Below are 7561 nucleotides of genomic sequence, written 5' to 3'. Positions count from 1 at the left end.
TTTTGTGCAAATTGTTCGTACAGCCTAGGAGGAGTTCAAAAAAGTCGGGATTCATAATGGTGGACAGGAGGTATGGCTGACGGACAGATTTGCTCATCGTACTCGCGCGTGACTCAAGGAATCTAGAGAGTCACAGAACGATAGGTCAAATTCATCAACTTTATAAGCATTTTTAAACATTTTGTTATCATTTTTTACAAGGTGGCACTGGTGCCGAACATTATAGGTACTCTCAGGGCACAGTGCTGATGATGCAAGCCAAGTTTCACAACCGCACGCCAATGCGTTTGTAAAATACAGCATTTTATGACCAAATTAAAAATGGCCGATGCCCTAAATGGCTGACATAGAAAAATTGGGTATCATTCGACGCATTGTGCCCCCAAGGAATCTAAAGAGACCAACCTCGTGATTTTAGGCTAAACTACTCAAATGACACTTTTTCATATTTCCTGACCACTAGGGGGTGCTGTCCCGAAACTGTGCAGGTACTCTCAAGTCATTATGTCTGTGACATATACCAAGATTGGTGTCAATACGCCCTCAAGTCCATTTTGGCATGCTCGCCATTAAACTCGTCATAACTATCATAAAGTTTTTAATAACTTTCTATTCCCAGTGTCGGTCTTCTTCGTTTCGGAAAATTGAAAATGGAGGAAAATCTAGTCTGATGTAAAATAATTGAATGATTATAAATAGATATTTTGAACCTAGAATCCAATCATTTTCATTATAGGTTCAAAAGTTATAAGCATAAACGTAAGTGTTAATTTAAAGATTTGGTGGTGCTGGAGAGCGTTGGAGATAGAGACCCCAAATTTGGGTCAGTTACAGCTCAGAATGTCCTCTATCAGTGTGCCAAATATCATAACTTTCTTCAGTACGGTTTATGGGCTGCCCAAGACTTCAATGGCAGATTGTTAGACACAATGAAGCTGCAATTAATGCAAAGTATTAGTGAGACGTCTGAGACGACACATGAATATAAATGTGTCCGTTTTCATCTAACTTTAAGCGTGAGTGATCGACCTGATGGTCATCACAGATCAAGTTCAGCGATCTCAATATTGTGATAAATCTCACAGAATATTACATACCGACATCACACGCGATATGATTTCCTGCCTCTTGATCAATAAGTGCACATTTGATCTGTTTGATTAGACATGAGCTCACAGATGCAGCACGGCCGGCGCTGGAGGACATCAGAACATCTGCGTCTGGTTTTCATGAGGCTCTTCATCATTACAGTGTTGCCGTGTTCTTTGAGTGGGCTCTGTGGTAAAGGACAGGAGCTTACCGTTCCTTTATGAGTGCCTTTTTCTTATTATGTTGAGATACAGAAGATCTGCCCGCTGTTATCATGCAGATATTATTATAAAATTGCAGATGATCTGTTGTTTGATCTCACTGGTTGAATCCAGAATCCTCTGTGCGTGTTTTGGGGCAGTTCTGTGCGTGATGCATGAAGTCTTCTTCCTCTCTGTTATTACAAGACACATGGAGGATTAGTGAGGGATTGTTCAACAACGGACCGGCGGCGCTCTCAGGTTATACAGTCGCCATCTTTCAGAAACTTTTCCAAAACGTGGAGGAAATGAGATTTTGTGTATCAGTTGGTGATCACATGCATGTGGTACATGAATATATTGCTTGTATTTTGAGTTGATAAGTGTCTCTTCAACTCAAAATACAAGAAAATGGAAAACTGTTTTTCACATGTCCTTACAATTAATCATATGTTACATAAATATTTATGGGTCATTAACAAATACATTTTTTATCAAATATTTTTCAAATCTAGTTTAAAACACCATCACGTGTCAAGATCATAGAAATGTAATTTTGGTTTCACAAATAAAAATTTAATATTTACTTTTTTTTTTAATTGTCATTTGGTGTAACCATCAAGTAAAAGGTATTTAAGAAACTGTCTGTACACAATCATTCATTAAAACGTCTTTCAAATATATTCCTGTAAGTGAGCATATACAGGTGAAACTCGAAAAATTAGAATATCGTGCAAAAGTTCATTAATTTCAGTAATTCAACTTAAAAGGTGAAACTAATATATTATATAGACTCATTACAAGCAAAGTAAGATATTTCAAGCCTTTATTTGATATAATTTTGATGATTATGGCTTACAGCTTATGAAAACCCCAAATTCAGAATCTCAGAAAATTAGAATATTACATGAAATCAATAAAAAAAGGATTTTAAATACAGAAATGTCGGCCCTCTGAAAAGTATAATCATGCATATGTACTCAGTACTTGGTTTGGGCCCCTTTTACATTAATTACTGCCTCAATGCAGCGTGGCATGGATGCTATCAGCCTGTGGCACTGCTGAGGTGTTATGGAAGACCAAGATGCTTCAATAGCGGCCTTCAGCTCTTCTGCATTGTTTGGTCTCATGTCTCTCATCTTTCTCTTGGCAATGCCCCATAGATTCTCTATGGGGTTCAGGTCAGGCGAGTTTGCTGGCCAATCAAGCACAGTAATACCATGGTCATTGAACCAGGTTTTGGTACCTTTGGCAGTGTGGGCAGGTGCCAAGTCCTGCTGGAAAATGAAGTCAGCATCTCCATAAAGCTTGTCTGCTGAAGGAAGCATGAAGTGCTCTAAAATGTCCGGTAGACGGCTGCGTTGACTCTGGACTTAATAAAGCACAGTGGACCAACACCAGCCGATGACATGGCTCCCCAAACCAACACAGACTGTGGAAACTTCACACTGGACTTCAAGCATCTTGGATTGTGTGCCTCTCCATTCTTCCTCCAGACTCTGGGACCTTGGTTTCCAAATGAGATGCAAAATTTGCTCTCATCAGAAAAGAGGACTTTGGACCACTGAGCAACAGACCAGTTCTTTTTTTCTTTAGCCCAGGTAAGACGTTTGACATTTGAAGCCCATGTCCAGGACCCGTCTGTGTGTGGTGGCTCTTGATGCAGTAACTCCAGCCTCAGTCCACTCCTTGTGAAGCTCCCCACACATTTGAATGGCCTTTTCCTGACAATCCTCTCCAGGCTACGGTCATCCCTGCTGCTTGTGCACCTTTTTCTTCCACACTTTTCCCTTCCACTTAACTTTCTATTAATGTGCTTTGATACAGCACTTTGAGAACATCCAACTTCTTTTGCAATTACCTTTTGAGGCTTTCCCTCCTTGTGGAGGGTGTCAATGATGGTTTTCTGCACAACTGTCAGGTCAGCAGTCTTCCCCATGATTGTGAATTCAACTGAACCAGACTGAGAGACCATTTAAAGGCTCAGGAACCCTTTGCAGGTGTTTAGCTGATTAGAGTGTGACACTTTGAGCTACAATACTGAACCTTTTCACAATATTCTAATTTTCTGAGATTCTGAATTTGGGGTTTTCATAAGCTGTAAGCCATAATCATCAAAATTATATCAAATAAAGGCTTGAAATATCTTACTTTGCTTGTAATGAGTCTATATAATATATTAGTTTCACCTTTTAAGTTGAATTACTGAAATTAATGAACTTTTGCACGATATTCTAATTTTTCCAGTTTCACCTGTATATATATATGTATACACAGTTGAAGTCAGAAGTTTACATGCACTTGGTTGAAGTAATTAAATCAAATTTTTTAATCACTCCACATATTTCACATTATCAAAGTAGAGTTTTGGCAAGTCATTGAGGACATCTACTTTGTGCATGACACATTTTCCAACAATGGTTTACAGACCGATTGTGTCACTGTTAATTGACTACATTATAATTCCAGTGGGTCAGAAGTTTAAGCAGCTTGGAAAATTCCAGAAAATTATGTCAAACCTTTAGACAATTATCCAGTTAGCTTCTGATAGGAGGTGTACTGAATTGGAGGTGTACCTGTGGATGTATTTTAAGGCCTTCAAACTCAATGTCTCTTTGCTTGACATCATGGGAAAATCAAAAGAACTCTCTGACTGCCTTTAGTGATGGAGCCGCTGCCTTTAGTGATGGAGCCGCTGCCTTGAGTGATGGAGCCGCTGCCTGGAGTGATGGAGCCGCTGTCTGGGGTGGAGGAGTGATTGAGGACCACATGACGGCGCATCAGCTGCCATATCACCCTGCAGCTATTACCTGGTTGCCCACTAAAGCTAAGCAGGATTGAGCCTGGCCAGTACCTGGATGGGAGACCTCCTGGGGAAAACCAAGGTTGCTGCTGGAAGTGGTATTAGGGAGGCCAGCAGGGAGTGCTCACCCTACAGTCTGTGTGGGTCCTGATGCCCCAGTATAGTGACATGGACACTATACTGTAAAAAAAAGCACTGTCTTTTGGATGGGATGTTAAACCGAGGTCCTGACTCTCTGTGGTCATTAAAAATCCCTAGGGCACTTCTCGTAAAGAGTAGGGGTTTAACCCTGGTGTCCTAGCCAAATTCCCCCATTGGCCCCTATCTATCATGACCTCCTAATAATCTCCATCCCTGAATTGGCTACATAACTCTACCATCTCCTCTCTGCCAATAGATAGTGTGTGGTGGGCGTTCTGGCGCACTATGGCTGCCGTCGCATCATCCAGGTGGATGCTGCACACTGGTGGTGGTTGAGGAGATTCCCCCTATACTATGTAAAGCGCTTTGAGTTTGAGAAAAGCGCTATATAAATGTAAGTTGTTGTTGTTGTTGTTATCAGAGAACCAGTGAGTGAGTTTATTTTTCTATAAACTCAGCAGTGGTGGCTCACGTGGCTCACGTGGCTCACGGGGGCAGTGGTGGCTCAGTGGTTGAGGCTCAGGGTTACTGACCAGAAGGTCGGGGTTTCAAGGCCCAGTACCACCAAGATGCCACTGTTGGGCCCTTGAGCAAGGCACTTAACTCCAGGTTGCTCCGGGGGGATTGTCCCTGTAATAAGTGCACTGTATAATACATTGGTACTCAGAAGGTTGCTGGTTTGATCCCCACAGTCACCACCATTGTGTCCTTGAGTAAGACACTTAACTCCAGGTTGCTCCGGGGGGATTGTCCCTGTAATAAGTGCACTGTATAATACATTGGTACTCAGAAGGTTGCTGGTTTGATCCCCACAGTCACCACCATTGTGTCCTTGAGTAAGACACTTAACTCCAGGTTGCTCCGGGGGGATTGTCCCTGTAATAAGTGCAATGTAAGTCGCTTTGGATAAAAGTGTCTGCCAAATGCATAAATGTAAATGTATCCCTCCTCTCTCTCTCTCTCTCTCTCTCTCTTGCTGTCGCTCCGGGTTGACTTTGCCCGTGCGCGTTTTTTTTGTACATCCGGTTTTGGAGCAGGCGGCCAGGCTCCTCTGTCCCCCGACAGATGGCTGCAGCTGCTCCGTTGGGGTGGATGGTAGTGACGAGAACTCCACTACGGTGCATCCCTCCTCCTTCCCGGGTTTCGGCACCAGTGTAAAGGGATTAATGGAAAGGAGTAGGTGAGAACAGGCTTGCTGATATAAATAATAGTTTAATATAAAACTGAACCAAAGACACACACACACACACACACATACAGGTGTCTGTAAATCTCTCTCTCTGTCGCACTGCCGTCTTCGGTCGGTCTTTATCCCTCTCTGAGGCTTGATTAGCCTGATTAGGGGCCGGGGGTGCAGAATCATGACCTGGTCCTGCCCTCCACCCTGCCACATTATCATATATGTAAGTTGAGGGACGGACCCGAGCGATATATCTAGAGAAAGAATATTATAAAGATTTGATTGCATACTCTTTTGACTTAGACTAGTAAGAAATTTAGATGAGTGATAAGTTAGTGACTGACGGCCCCAGATGATGTGCATCCTGCTTCTCTCATTAATGGGCCGCAGTAATGTTCTTATCCACACCAGACTCCTCATCATTTACTGGAAATAAATAGTTCAGGGGAATCTTTAATAATCAGATTTAACCATTTAAAACATCAAGAGCTCAAAGATGAATGTTAAGACTAAAGATCTGACTGTATAGTAAGACATAATGTTATATGTTCAAAAATGGCAAACTTCTCTTAAATATCCAGAATATTATATACCATATATAAAGTCTTTTCCATTTGATATTGGAATTGAATCCAATGACACAACTGACAAATTCATGTGAGTAATTTATATTGAAGACGTATGTAAAGTCTCACTCTTTGTACAGATGTTCGGTGTGTTTGAGGTCATTCTGTGATGAGAGGGGGAGAATAGAGCAGATGTGAATGTGCAATCCTCGCTCAGTGTGTCGTCGTGTCTCAGGTACAGATTCTTACTTTGTGAGCGAGTTCATGTGTTGAAATGTTTTCGGAAAGCGGTCCAGACACACTGACAGCTGGACCTCAGTGGAAACACCCTGTCACAATGAAATGTATTTCATCAGGTCCATCAGTCATAATTAGATAATGCTCCAGGAGAACAGACGGAAAACTAGAACTGGCTTGTTTGTGTGTGAATTGTGTTTGACACAGATAATTGTTTTTTCAAGCATGTCCACTTATTTCCTATTTTACATGTACAGCACATAAAGTGACACGCTCTAATGACCGAATTTTCATCACCTTGACACTGTGATGTGCGTATAAAGTCATTTCGCTTCAGCAAAATTTATGATGCAATATTTGAGCAAGCGACGGTACAGTAATGTTAATGTAATTCAACTGTATGTCATGCCAGCTGTTCTCATTAAGCACAGATTGGCAGCACTGGCATGACATGCCCTTTTTATTATTTTAATGTGGGTTTAGTTGCACAAAAAAGGTCATATATTTGCAAAACTGATCGTTTCCCATCCTCATTCTGAGCCTCTGTCAGAAACACTCAGTTTTGGTGCTGCTGCTCCTTTAAGACTTGACAAGACACGCCCACTGTTCTGATTGGCCATCAGCTCTTGACGGACCTGCTCACCACTGCTGGGCGGGGCTACAGAAGTGATAAAGGGTAAAGTAGGCGTTGACATTTACATTTATGCATTTGGCAGATGCTTTTATCCAAAGTGACTTACAGTGCACTTATTACAGGGACAATCCCCCCGGAACAACCTGGAGTTAAGTGTCTTACTCAAGGATACAATGGTGGTGACTGTGGGGATCTAACCAGCAACCTTCTGATTACCAGTTATGTGCTTTAGCCCACTACGCCACCACCACTCCTGTCGTTGATGAGTTGTTTTTGCAGATTGGTTTCAACAAATGCTCTTTTTGCAGTGAGGGGGAAGTTTTGAGTTCTGAAACTTACAGTATATTTTTATAGTACAATGACCTCTTATATGTCAAAAGATCAAGGAAATATAGATTCCTCATGTCATTAACCCTTTATAGGAATAGCACAACCAAAAATGAACTCTCCCATCGTTTACTCACCGTATGCCGTTTAAATTCATATTACTTTCATTCTTCAGCGGAACACAAAGATATTCTGAAAGATGATGTTTTTGTCCACATAATGCAGACATTTAAGCTCCAAAAAGGACCTAAAGGCATCATTAATGTAATTCATATGACTCCAGTGGTTTGATCTATGTGTTCTGAAGACATACGATCACTTTGGGTAATAAAAGTGTGGTTGTATCACACATGCGTAAACAAGCGTTTACCAATTCAGTTGAAA

Source organism: Xyrauchen texanus, chromosome 21 (genome assembly GCF_025860055.1).
Source record: "Xyrauchen texanus isolate HMW12.3.18 chromosome 21, RBS_HiC_50CHRs, whole genome shotgun sequence".
Lineage (NCBI taxonomy): Eukaryota > Metazoa > Chordata > Actinopteri > Cypriniformes > Catostomidae > Xyrauchen > Xyrauchen texanus.
This window is presented reverse-complemented; position numbering follows the sequence as displayed.